The sequence below is a fragment of the Cygnus olor genome, chromosome 3 (assembly GCF_009769625.2).
Source record: "Cygnus olor isolate bCygOlo1 chromosome 3, bCygOlo1.pri.v2, whole genome shotgun sequence".
NCBI classification, from domain to species: Eukaryota; Metazoa; Chordata; class Aves; order Anseriformes; family Anatidae; genus Cygnus; species Cygnus olor.
This window is the reverse complement of record NC_049171.1, coordinates 30,292,386-30,305,125: the sequence shown is the minus strand read 5'-3', so window position 1 is coordinate 30,305,125 and position 12,740 is coordinate 30,292,386. Positions and strand designations below refer to the sequence as shown.

The 12,740-nt window shown below is 35.4% G+C and overlaps 1 long non-coding RNA gene across 2 annotated transcripts; it reads left to right on the top strand.

Annotated features, from left to right (window-relative positions):
* The first annotated feature begins 1,176 nt into the window (after positions 1 to 1,176).
* On the top strand, positions 1,177 to 3,550 carry LOC121068529. Of its 2 annotated transcripts, none has more exons than XR_005818934.1 (3): positions 1,177 to 1,461; positions 3,032 to 3,116; positions 3,508 to 3,550. It is a non-coding gene; the product is annotated as an uncharacterized LOC121068529 (long non-coding RNA). The 2 variants fall into 2 exon arrangements; XR_005818935.1 differs by lacking the exon at positions 1,177 to 1,461 and adding an exon at positions 2,168 to 2,642.
* Positions 3,551 to 12,740: the final 9,190 nt, after the last annotated feature.

Sequence of the window (12,740 nt, the reverse complement as noted above, 5' to 3'; positions counted from 1 at the left end):
TTTAATCCACTATGAACGATTAGTCTACCATAAAGGTGATTGGCAGATAAATGTCATATATTAGCCATAGAAGTCAACTCAAGGTCCTAAGCTGGTTTCCCAGATTTGACAATATGAATAAATAAAAGGTTGTCCCATCAGTTCTTGCACTGTATATGAGATATCTTTGCTTCAGAAGGCAGAATGTTTACCTGAAATGAAGAGGAGAACAGGTCAGAATCTATTCTGAAAGCAGCTTATCTATAACTGATCTGGAAGAAATAAATCACCAAACACTACAAAATAAGGAAATAAAAAAAATAAGAAACTTGAAAACTTAGACATATGCTGACATGGAAGAAGAATAATGAGAAACCAAATGGTGCATCAGGACCTCCTAATGATCTGTAAATAAAGAAATAAATAAGATTGAACATAAAGAGAGAAACAAGGATTATTAAGAAAGAGTAGCGGAGCTATATAAGGAAAAAAAAAAGTAAAAAGACTGATATATTTTTTTTTTTAAAGTTGCAAAAGCCAGAAACATAAAAACAATACAAAGAGAAAAATGCACAATACAATGGTAAAATAAAAAGTGAGGGCTAACTGGAGAGGCAGCATTATGGCAGATAATGAGGTGTTTCAGTGGAATGTAAACTTAAAACCAGTAGCATAATTTATGCTTCTGCCCAAATAAATCAGGAAGAATCTCTTTATAGGGGAAAAATCTACAGTGTATAGTGGTAATGTTGCAGCTGTGATAATCTAAATTATCTTCATTGGGCTAATAAAGCATATTACCTATCCATACAACCTCTGCTTCATTAATCAGTGATTACGTAAAAGGTAATTGTGATGCTTTGTTTGGCATAGGAGACATCTGGCATAACACCTCCAGGATTGGGCACTGGACTTAAAAAAAAAAAAAAAAAGGAAGAGAAAAAAAAAGACATAATTAGGAGAGAGTTTAGAGGACGTCTATACAAATGGTTAGGGTTGTGAAAGAAAATCATAAAGAGAAAGAAGAAACTGAGGGAGCATGGTGATATTGGGCTTGAAATATTAAATAAAATGTAAGGAAAAGGGGGTTGACTAAATATACTTCATGTCTACCAATGGTAGAACAAAAAGTAATGCATTTAGTTTGCAACAAAATGATTTTGTTGAGATATCAGCAAGAAATTTACCAAGTACCTTGATGACTACCTAGGGAGGTTGAAGGTTATGATTGATGGGAGGTTTTTCAGGATAGACGCCAGATGTGGGTAATCAGTCTTTAATCCAAACTGAGAGATCATGCATCACAGAAAACCCTAGTATTTACCTTTAAGCATCACTGTCCATTAGGCATTCTGTGGGTCTGTGGCATGTCACTGTCATCACAATATAATTCCAAAGTGTTCCTGTTATTGCCATAGCTACAAACAACTGACTTAGAGTCTGTGTCAGTTGTTCACAGCTTCTGTTGGCTGTGTAGTTACGGTGGGTTAACCTGGATTGGTTGCCAGACCCCAACCAAGCTGCTCTCTCACTCTGTGTCCTCAACGGGCCAGGGGGGAGAAAATTAGAATGAAGAAGCCCATGGGTCAAGATAGAAACAGGGAGATTGCTCACTAATTACTGTTGTGGGCAAAACAGACAACTTCAGGAAGATTAATTTTATTTACTGCCAATGAAAAATAAGGTAGAATAGTGAGAAACAAAGACAAAATTAAAAACACCTTTCCCCCAATGCTATCTCAACTTCATTCCTTTGTTCACTACTCTTCTACCTCCTCAGCTTCTTCAGTCCCTGAAGGGGAATGGGGAATGGAGGTTGTGGTAAGATCATAACAGTTCCTGTTAACTGCTCTTTCGTCCTTACACTTTTGATCTGCTCCAGCATGGGGTCCCTCTCACAGGATACACTGTGAGCAGAGCCCAGAAGCTGCCCCATGTTAGATAGGAGCCAGCTCCAGCTGGCTCCAAAAGGGACCCATCGCAGGCCAGATCCAAGCCACTAAGTGGCACTGGTTTCACCTCTGCAAGATGATATTTAAGAAAGGAAAAAAGCTGCTGTGCAACAGCAGCTGGGAGAGAGGAGTGAGAAGATGAAAGAGAAACAACCCTGCAGACATCAACGTCGGTGAAAAAAAAGGGCAGGAAGTGCTCCAGGCACTGGAGCACAGGTTTGCCTGTGTAAAGGCCCATGGTGGAGTAGGCTGTCCCCCTGCAGACCATGGGGTACCACAGCAGAGCAGAACTCCACGCTGCAGAAGGTGGAGGAGCCTGCAGTGGTGTAGGTGAATGTGGCCTGAAGGAGGTCGCAGCCCATGGAGAGCCCCCGAAGAGGCAGATGCCAGGCCAGAATTGCAGCCTGTGGAGAGGCGCCCCCTGTGTAGCTGGAAGTCTGTCAGGAACTGCGGCCTGTGGAGGTCCCATGCTGGAGCAGTCCATTCCTGAAGGACTGCACCCTGTGTTATAGTCCCATATAGGAACAGTTCTTGAAGAACTGCAATTTGTGGGAAGCCCACTTTGGATCAGATTACTAAGGACCACATCCCCTGGGTGGGACCCCATGGTGGAGCAGGGAAAGAGAGAAAACATGAAGGAGCTACAGAGATGAAGTATTACGGACTGAACACAGTTACCATTCCCCATTCCTCTGTGACACTTGAGAGGAGGTAGGAGATGTTGAATGGGGGGGAAGGTGTTTTTAGTTTGCTTTTAGTTCTCACTACTGTAGTCTGTAGCAGCAGGTAATAAATTATATTAATCTCCCTCCCCATTCTGAGTCTGTTTTGCCCATGATGGTAACTGGGAGGGATCTCCCTGTCCTTATGTCAACCCATTAGCTTTCTTTTCATCATATTTTCTCACCCTGTTCTCCCATCATATTTTCACAACTCTGCTGAGGAGTGGGAGTGAGACAGCAGCATGGTGGAGTTTAGCTGTCCATCAGTGTGGAACCACCACAATGGGCTGCAGTGTGGATATCTGCTGTTAATACCACTAAAACCTTTTGGTTTATTAGTCCATTAACTACCTTTGTTTTGATTGTGTATCTGTCCAGGTCTCCAAGGGCTGTTCAGTGAATCTGTGTCTTCCATCAGCAAAGCCTATCTCAGTAAGATCAGATCAGATAATCCAGACATGAGGTAAACCTTTTAATTTAAATTATTGATCTATTTTACACAATCTTAGACAATGAAATCAAAGGTTATTTTCAGTTGAACAGGTGTGGAAGATTAGGAGGATGTTTGAGATATCTAGGGAAACAATCTTCTGACTTTTTTCCTGGGATAGTTCAATTTCTGATTGTGGTATTACTGCAAGAATAATTTATATTCTCAAGGGTAGAAAATTATTTTCTGAAAATTTAGGTGTTATAGATGATTAAGTAAATATAGTGGAATTATTATTGTCTACATTTTTTTCTGTTCGTTTTCATATAAGCAAGTATGTTATCTACATAGATCTGTCCATAAATCATGAATAATTCTTCTGTTAGCTGAACTCCTTTACAATTATATCAAATTTACATTTCAGGAAAATTTGAGGTCTTCACTGAAATGCAAAGGTTGCCACAAATCCTTTCTTAAAGTTGTGTGTCCTTTCTTAAAATTAAAATGTGTTCTGAATTTATTCTTTTTACATTTTAAGATTTTGGATCAAATTTTCTGTATATTTTGATTTAACCCCAGGAGGCAGCTAAGTTCCACACAGCTACTTCCTCGCTCTCCCCAGGTGGGGTAGGGGAGAGAATCAGAAAAGCTGAAGGGCGAAAACTCATGGGTTGTGATGAAATTAACAGTGATAATACACGAAAAGCATATTAGAATGAAGTAGAACAAACAGGTTAAGTATCTGCAAAAAAATGACAAATTTGGGGAAAGCAATCAATATCTGAATATGGAAATAATTTTAAAGAAGGAATATTTACTGTGGAAATAAGGCTTTCTTGATACAATCTTACTACATGATGCTTATGTTAAATAGAAAATATATAGAGATAAAACATCAGCACAGTGTTTCTATTCTGAGAAAAGAAGAAAAACAGTACTAATAGAGAATTATGCAATAATTATATTAAACAAGAATTTTAAATATGAAGGATCATACGCTGTACATTTTTGACAAGCAAAATAAGATTTTTAAGTGTTTCCTTGTAATGAATATGTTTGTATGCTGAATATTTTTTTTTCTGTATGAGTGTATAATTCCTGCAAACAGTATAGAAATCAAAAAAAAAAAATCATCAGCTTAAAATTAAACTTCCCTTTTGGTTCATTTGTTGTTTTTGTTTTTTTGTTTGTTTGTTTGTTTGTTTTTGCAAATGGACATGCTGTCTAAAAAAATGGAAATTTCTTCATTGTTTCTTTAGAACACACAATTAGGATTAAGACTTGAGTTTGCCTTACCTTCTTGTATATATACGCATATATATTTTGCAGGCAATGCTTGAATAAGCTTTATCTCTTCAGCTTTTAGGGTATTCGGTAAATTTCTTTTATGTAGAGACTTTGTGACATGAGAATTTCAGCTATTTTAAAATTCTTTCTCTTTCAAAATCTATCCTATGTATTGCCACTATATAGAAAATATCATTGGATCACAGCAACCAGATTTTAATTCATACACTCTATTACACTGCAGATGGTTTAAGGTGAAGGGCTCAGTTCTCTGCTGCAATGAGTCACTTAGTAGGTTAAGCAAACAAATCTCTATAGTAAACAGCTTCTCAGGTTCAGAAAGAACAGAAACTTTTCTTCCTTTTTCTCTATATTGGTGTTTTAATTTCACATTCTAAATGTTCAGCTGCTAAAAATTTTGCTTCATTAGTCAGTTATGTTCTTATAGAGCTCTCCTGTATTATTATTGCTTGGTTTCACAAGTTCTTTTCTGAAGAAGCATGAACAGGGGAAGTTGCTAGGGAAGGAGTGAGAACAGCATCTATATTTAGTCTCACAATCTCACAGTGCTGTTCTAAACAACAGGAGATTTTAATGGTCATTATAATGGGCATTTTTCATCGATATTTGCACTGTATGTCCTGTGTGCTCACTTCTTGGATATGCCTGTTATGCATGGTGTGGAGCTAGGAGCATTGCAGTGATGGAGAAGACATCTTTCATGACTGATAAAGCTTCAGCTTGGCAAACAGTTTTTCTCATTGATATGGCAGAGATAACGGGCTTGTGAGCTGCCTGTGTGACTGGGTATCTCCTTACTTCATAAACTTCGCTAACTTGCACCCTTCACTCTACATTGTGCCTATATGGCTATCCATCTTCAACACTGAAAGTGGTTTTGAAAGATGTGTTATGAAGTCAAAATACAGTTATTGATATTTCTTTTGTAGTCTGATATTCTTCCCTCGTGGTTGCAGAAGATGAACAGTCAGTTATCTGTTGTGTGTCAGAAGGGAAGAGTGGAAATGGAAAATGCTTATGAACTCAACATCTTTAACTAAAAAACAGAACATTCTGAGCTTTCTTATTGTTTCTATTGTCTATAATGCAACTCTACTTTTGTAATATTATTTCCGAATTACCCTACTAGACAAGACACTGCAAAACTCTATCAAGGCCAGGGGATGCTATATTAAATTAATGCCTCTGAAATAGTACTTAGTACTTTTTATACATCCTTGAACTACTTTTTGTAGAGGAACATCATTCTCAAAGTACTTTGTCATATATATCAGCTGGTGATGGTTTCTTGGATGACAGTGTATTTGATATATACAGTATATACATTAAGAAAATATACTTTTTCTTTTTCTTTTTTATTTTCCTCAGCATTTCTTTGTTTTGTTTTGTTTTGTTTTGTTTTGTTTTGTTTTTGAACCTGCTGGAGCGTCCACACTGCCAGAACTGTGTGTATTATAAGCTAAGTTCCATTTCTTTGATTAAGCAAATAGTCCAATACATTTCACTAGCACAGTTCCTGAAGTTTAAGAGTATGGAATGCAACTACAAAATTTTCACTGATTTGTACTATATTTGCACTTCCTATTTTATTATTTTCTATTACTGCCACAAAATATTGTAAGCAGTATAAATTGAAAATTGGTCATTCAGTTTATCAAATATGTCAGTCTCCCGTCTTCATACTCTTTTTCTTTGTTTTCTGGGCCCCTTTCACATTGGTTTGGTAGTATAGCTCATATTCTGTTCCATTACAGATTTAATTTAATGGCAAATTCATTAGGAGTGACATAAATGCTCTCATCTGAAACATGTGTTGTTCAATATTCAGGAAATATTTAGCTTTCCTTGAGCATAAGGAATCAAATCTATGCAAATTTTGCCTCACTGATGAAGAGTTTAATATCAGTTGATCAAGTGCCTGTCTTTGAGAAGCTTTGTAAAGTTTCAGCTCTGAGGGCAATTCACAAATAAGCATCTCCAAAAGTTAATGTATTTAGAAATAGATTAAATCAACAACTGGCTACCATTGCTATATTTAAGAGATTGATCAATATATTTCAAATTGTAGTGAGACAGGAGATCTTTACTTTAAAATGTCCCTGGAGAGAATCTCAGTATTTTTGTTTTAATAAAATACTAATTTCATGAGCAGCAGGAACATTGCTGTGATTAACAAAGGAAACATAAGAATAAATTAATATAATAAAGCCTGGTTTTGCTTTAAACTGACCTTGACTTGAAGGACCAGAACCTGAGTTTCAGTACATATGAATATTTTTTAAAACCTTTATGAAGAAAAATATAATGAGACATTGCTTACTACTTGCTATTGTATATGCTAGCCTCATACTGGCCCTGATAGTCATGGTAAAGAAAAAAAAATTGTTTTTCAAGGAGAAATATGAAATAAGAATGGTAACACACTTGCTATTAGTAGCAGAAAACAAACAAATTGATATGAAAACAAACCACAGTGAATAACATCGTTATGACTAGAAAAAAAGTCTGAAGTGGTAACAGGAGTGTCATGCAGTGGAAGGAATGATGAAGTGCGAATGTAAGCATAGCTGATTAGAAGCAACTGATATTAGTGACATAACCCATGTAGGACTTTTTCAGTTAGCTTTTGATGAAATTGTATTTATGAATTTCTACTGACATTGGCTAAGGTAGGTGAGGGAAATTTTCAGTGATAATATAGAATTTGTAAAATAGTTATCTATTATATATCTCTATCTATCTATCTATCTATTACATATACATATATATCTGTAATTTTCTTCACTTCTCGACACTAAACCGTTACACTTCCTACTAATACATCAAGAAAAGCTAGAACCTGTGACCTGATGAATAAACTTGGTAAGTACATATGTGCATTTATCTGTGCAAAAGGCAGAATAAACATGGAGGGAAAGCAATAAAAATGGTATCTCAGAAAGACATAGTATGTCTTTATTGGCAAATAACATCTAAAATACTAATTTAATGCCAAATTGGGCTTGTACTTCTTCCTTGTAAAAATCCAGTCTGCATAACATTTCTTAAACATTAATTGCAAGAAATTTAAGATGTTATAAATGAATAAATTGTACAAGAATTAAAGTGTATTTATAGGAAATACTCCTTATTATGGTAGCACATCAGCAATCATTTCAGTTTTATACTACCTTCTTTTTTAATTTGTCATAAGGAAAAAAAGAAACACATTGCACTTACAAGGCATTCTTGCTACTACTTCTTCTCATCTTAACTTCTTTTTTTGCTTGAAGTTTCCTTACGAGTGTTAAGATCAAACCTCTTCTGCAAGAATAATATGTTAAAATACATGAGTTGCTTTTTGTAGAGTTAAGAAAGCTGGAAACACTGAACATTTGAAAGCTTTTCTACACACACACACACACACACAAAAAAAAAGCAAAACACTTCACCCTATTTTAAGAAATACTGAGTTAGATGCACTGCATAACATATGTTCTCTGGTATACTGGCTTCTTTAAAATCCAGAATGATTGTAATACAATATTAAAAAAAAAAAAAAAAGTGAGAGATGCAAATTACTATCTAGAATATCTGAACAGAAGGATTTTTGTTTAAGATTTTTTCTTCCGGAGCAACTGAAAAGAAAGCAAGAGAGAATGAAAGAGTGTGAGGAGAACTATACGAGTGCTGGTAACTCTCTAAGCTACTGAACAAAGAACTCTAGTTCCCTTGCTTTTCAAGTTCCATCCATGCATAAATTTGTCTCTCATTTGGTTTTCAGAAATATCCATTTTATTTACCAGAGATTTGGTCCCCATAACAAACCAGTACAAAATATGCCGTGCTTAAAGGCAGCCTTTTCTTAGAGATTTAGTATTTAACTCCTTGAAGTCTGAAAATCTCTTTGCTCTCTTATCTCTTCTATAAAAGGGTTTCTTGAACCCAGCCAATCTTGTAAGCAAAAGATTTAGGACCTGATTAGATTCCCATTAACTGTCAGCAGAATTTTTATACTTATTTAAGATGAGAGCAGGAGTAGGTTTTCAGTCCTCTAGAAACTATGATTTTGAGGTCTTATAAACCACCTTTCCATTGAGTACTATGGTTAACAGTGTTTTGGAGTCACCATTTTGTAATTAGCTTCTTCATTTTCTAAAAGCCAGCCTTTATGATATAACTTGGTACTTAGCAAGCCACAAAAAGCCCTTGGGTATAAAACTTTTTCCATCAAGTCTTTCTGAATTAACTACAGGTTGAAGCAGCAATTGAATCCCCAAACACCAAATCTAGAATAGACTAGGGAAGAAAAACCCCATAAAGTTTTGCATTTTGCTTTTTTTGTGTGTTGTTACATGCCACCTTCTCAAAGCTAATGCAAATAGGACATGTATTTTTTAATCACGATTGCTCTCTATGTATATTTTTATCTCAAATAGAAAATACCTTAATTCACCTTGGTAAATAGCATTGTCTTTACCTGCAGGTGCCTTGAGTATGGTACTGGAGTTGGCTTCTGAGTTTTTTAGGAGCACAAAATTGTATGAAAAGTATTGCTAGCATACATTTGTATGATAAAATTACAAATAATACACTCTGCTATCATATTGAGGCACTTTTACAAACATGTCTTTAAAATAAGCTATTGGTAGAGCTGGTCACATTACAAACATGCATTGAGATGCTTATAGAGCCTGCTAATTTTTACTTGTAGACTTTATCTGTGCTAAACTAGAGCTTGTAAAGCTCTTTGAGCATACATTATCCATCTAAAGCCAAATTTATTATTTTGGTATTAAACCACATCTTCACAAACCAAATGTCTGTGGCTTCTTGGGATTTAAAAGTGCAATAATAGTGACAGCAAAGTAAACACAGTTTCAATTACAATCATTAGTGAAATATGTGGGATCTTTTTGTAATGCTGTTATAATTAAAATTTTGTCAAAGTTAGCTTTGTTATTCCTTGTTATCAGAGGATTATAACTGTACAGCAAACACCAAGGAATTTCTGAACAAGCTTTCTTTTGATTCACAATTTTCCTCTCAAGTAAACAAGCAAAACTGTAACCACTCAGTTGTTTAACGTACAAATGGCTTGTAAAATGAAACTTGAGACTCTTTGATCTGAAAGCATATTTTCTTGAAGAGAGAAAGAGAGAAAGGCAATGTACCCTTTGTATTTAAACTCTGGAAAGCTACTGGAGAATTTATCATTCAAGTATATTCTTGTTCATTTTAGGGACAAAATTAAAAAATAAAAAATCATATTTTGTCTAAAGCAATGGGAGATGTAATTTAACATCATGTCTCCTATCTCCACCATGACCTTTTTTGAAGATGTACTCCATTTGTGAGAGTTGGAGCTAATGAGATAAGATGCAATGGATGCATGGTCAGACCACGTCATCTCTGGACCCATGGGTGGACAGACTCAAACCTCTAGAAGTAGGCCAATCTTCCAGACTGTAAGGGGGGATTCATAGAAAGAACCTGTGAGGAAGTGCCAGTTCTTCAGTGCTCTAATTGGTATACATTGAAGCATTGCTTGGGTTGCTGGTGTAAGAAAATAGAGTGTAATCATCAATGTAATACAGTTACCACACACATAAAATTAGTACTGCTGAGGATTTATTCTGATATTACTGAAAGAAGACCATGGACCTTTGCTCTTTATGATTTTATTTTCTTTACATGATAAACATTAAATTGCTTCTTAGATTATAATTGACTTTTTTGTTTACTTGATATATTTTGTCAGGTTCAGAAATATTTTGGTAATAATTTAAGTGCCTGGTCATATTGAATTGATTTTATATGCATTGCAAAATAACTGATCTGACTGAACTAATTTTGTATTAATGCTGCTCCCGCATGTATCTCTTTAGATGTTCTGCTTTAATCAAAGATTGATTAGGACTTAGTAGACACTTACTTTTTGATATCATTGTTTTGAGATTTCAGGCTGTGGTCATTGTTGGGGTTACTTTGGGCCACATTTATGGCTTTGAGCTTACAGCTGTACCAGAGATGAATGGAACTCATTACCTATTATGCTAATATCTATTAATATGATGAAGATTGAATAAACAAGAAATTTTACTTTTTAAATAGTCTAGACAGCCAGAGAGTGAAATTGGGAAGAGAATTGGAGGTACCTATGTGGTACAAACTTGGCTTCTAAATCCAAAATTTAGAGCTTTTGAATGATCACTGCTGTCTATTTAGAGCTTTAAAATCATCACTGCTGTCTAGACATAAGTGGTTGATATGCTATTCTCTTTTCCCTAGAAGGGAGAGTTTTTGTGGCACTTAACTATATGTTGCTAAGCTTATGCAAAACAGTGAGATGCTAAATTTTGAGTACATGGGTGTTTACCTCTACCTTGTCCACAAAGGGCCTAGCCTGCCCCTGAGATATGGGATGGGATCCATGCCTCTGTCTGCCAGCTGTCTGTTCTAAAGAAATAAAAAAAATATTAGTACTCATTCTCTATATGTTGAAGAATTATTTAATTAATTACTTCATGCAAAGTGGAGCAATTCAATGGGCATGGTTAAAAGTATATTGATGATCCAGTTAAATGTGTGACTAAATATTGTGTATATGTGTCTTGAGCTAGCTTTTTATTAGCTCAGGTACCAGATATTGTCTTACTGTAATAGAAAAGAACTCATCATGACATATTTACCTAACAACCTAACTGGAGTCCCACAAAGTCTTCAAAATTACATTTTACTCTCCTATCTTGATACAAATTGTTAGCTAGATTTGGTTAAATTAAAGTTAGCTCAGATATGTCTGCAGAGTCTGCTTCTTACACCTTTGTTCGTAAAGAACACTGAAACAGAGTAAATTTTTTCATGGAAATCAGAACAGGTGAAAGCAAAACTGGGCAAGAAATACTGTTTCACATCCATATTTTCTAGAGATTAACAACTGTATATTCAGTAAACTAAACAAACACGAAATTTGTGGATCACATTTTTAGATGCTGTCATACAGAATGCTTAGTTTTAAGCTATTAAGTCATAAGTTTCTAAGTAACTTTGCCAATGTATAAGATTTGTTTGATGAGATATAAGCCCACTTCAAATATGGAAAGAGTATGCTATGATATGCATCAGGAAAAAAAAACAAAACAAAACAAAACACTAATATGCTGTTTTTTTGTGTGTGTGTGAGAGTGGTTGTCTTGCACATCTCTAATTTACAGTTATTCATTCATTCTTTCAGTCTTCTGTAGGCAGACAGCTGAAATTTAGCCACATTTTACTGAGAAAAATATCATTGAAAATAAGGTGCATCTAGAAAACCATTTCTATAATACTAATGGTCAGTTGTGAGACATACAGGTTAGACTCACTGAGACTCAGGTTTCTCAGCAGGGAAGCCATACATTTGGGTTTCAGAACCGGGATTATTGTACTTTACTACAGTCCTGATCCAACAATATACGGAGCTCAATAAGACACAGTGATCCATGATGTGGTTAAGTGAAAGACCCAAAGGGCTTGCCTAAACACAGACATCTGATGTTATTTGAGATGGTGTTGGGTACCTTCCTGGTTTCCAGTTGCTGCTAAGGACAGGCATGAAAAATCCATCTTTAGGTAAAGGAATCTTATTCCAAGATGCAAGATTATGATTGAAGTAAAGAAATTCATATGTAAGTATCTCTGGGGTAGTGGGTAGTCACATAACTTAACTAAAGATCCTGGAGAGCAGTTCAGCTCACTCTGATATGTATGTCCTATGTAGACACCAGATTGCTGCTTAGCTTGCTCTCTTTGCTCCATGAACCCCATTTACTAGATCTGCATTGTCTAAAATGTAAGCCTTGACACCCCATGTGTCTGTACATGCTTTCATGTAGACAACTAAACATAAATGTTTCATTCTTGAACCGAATCCTGCCCTAGATATTTACTCTTAGATGTTAACATCTGAGCTAGTCACCCCAGGGTCTTCTATAGTGAATGGAAATTTTATATCCATTTTAAAGTTCTGCTTTTGATTAGATGAAGTGCATGCCTGCAGTACCTATTTCTCCCCTTTTACTATAAGAAGACCCTGGGGTGACTAGCTCAACCATTGATATCTGCTAGTTCCTGAAATGTAGCATGTTAGCAGTTCACCCAGTTTCTTTATCATTGGGATTGCCCACAATCTTAAATTTAATAAAATTCTCAAAGGCACTGAAATGCTAGAAAGAATATGAAAAGGTAAAATATTTTTCTCTTCCCACAGAATTTGAAAGACCAATAAGAGCTACTGGCTGCATGAATATTTCTGCTACCTATTTTTGTTTCCTACTTGAAAAACTGACCTCTTGAGATTTTTACCAGAGGAAAATATTAACCAATTTA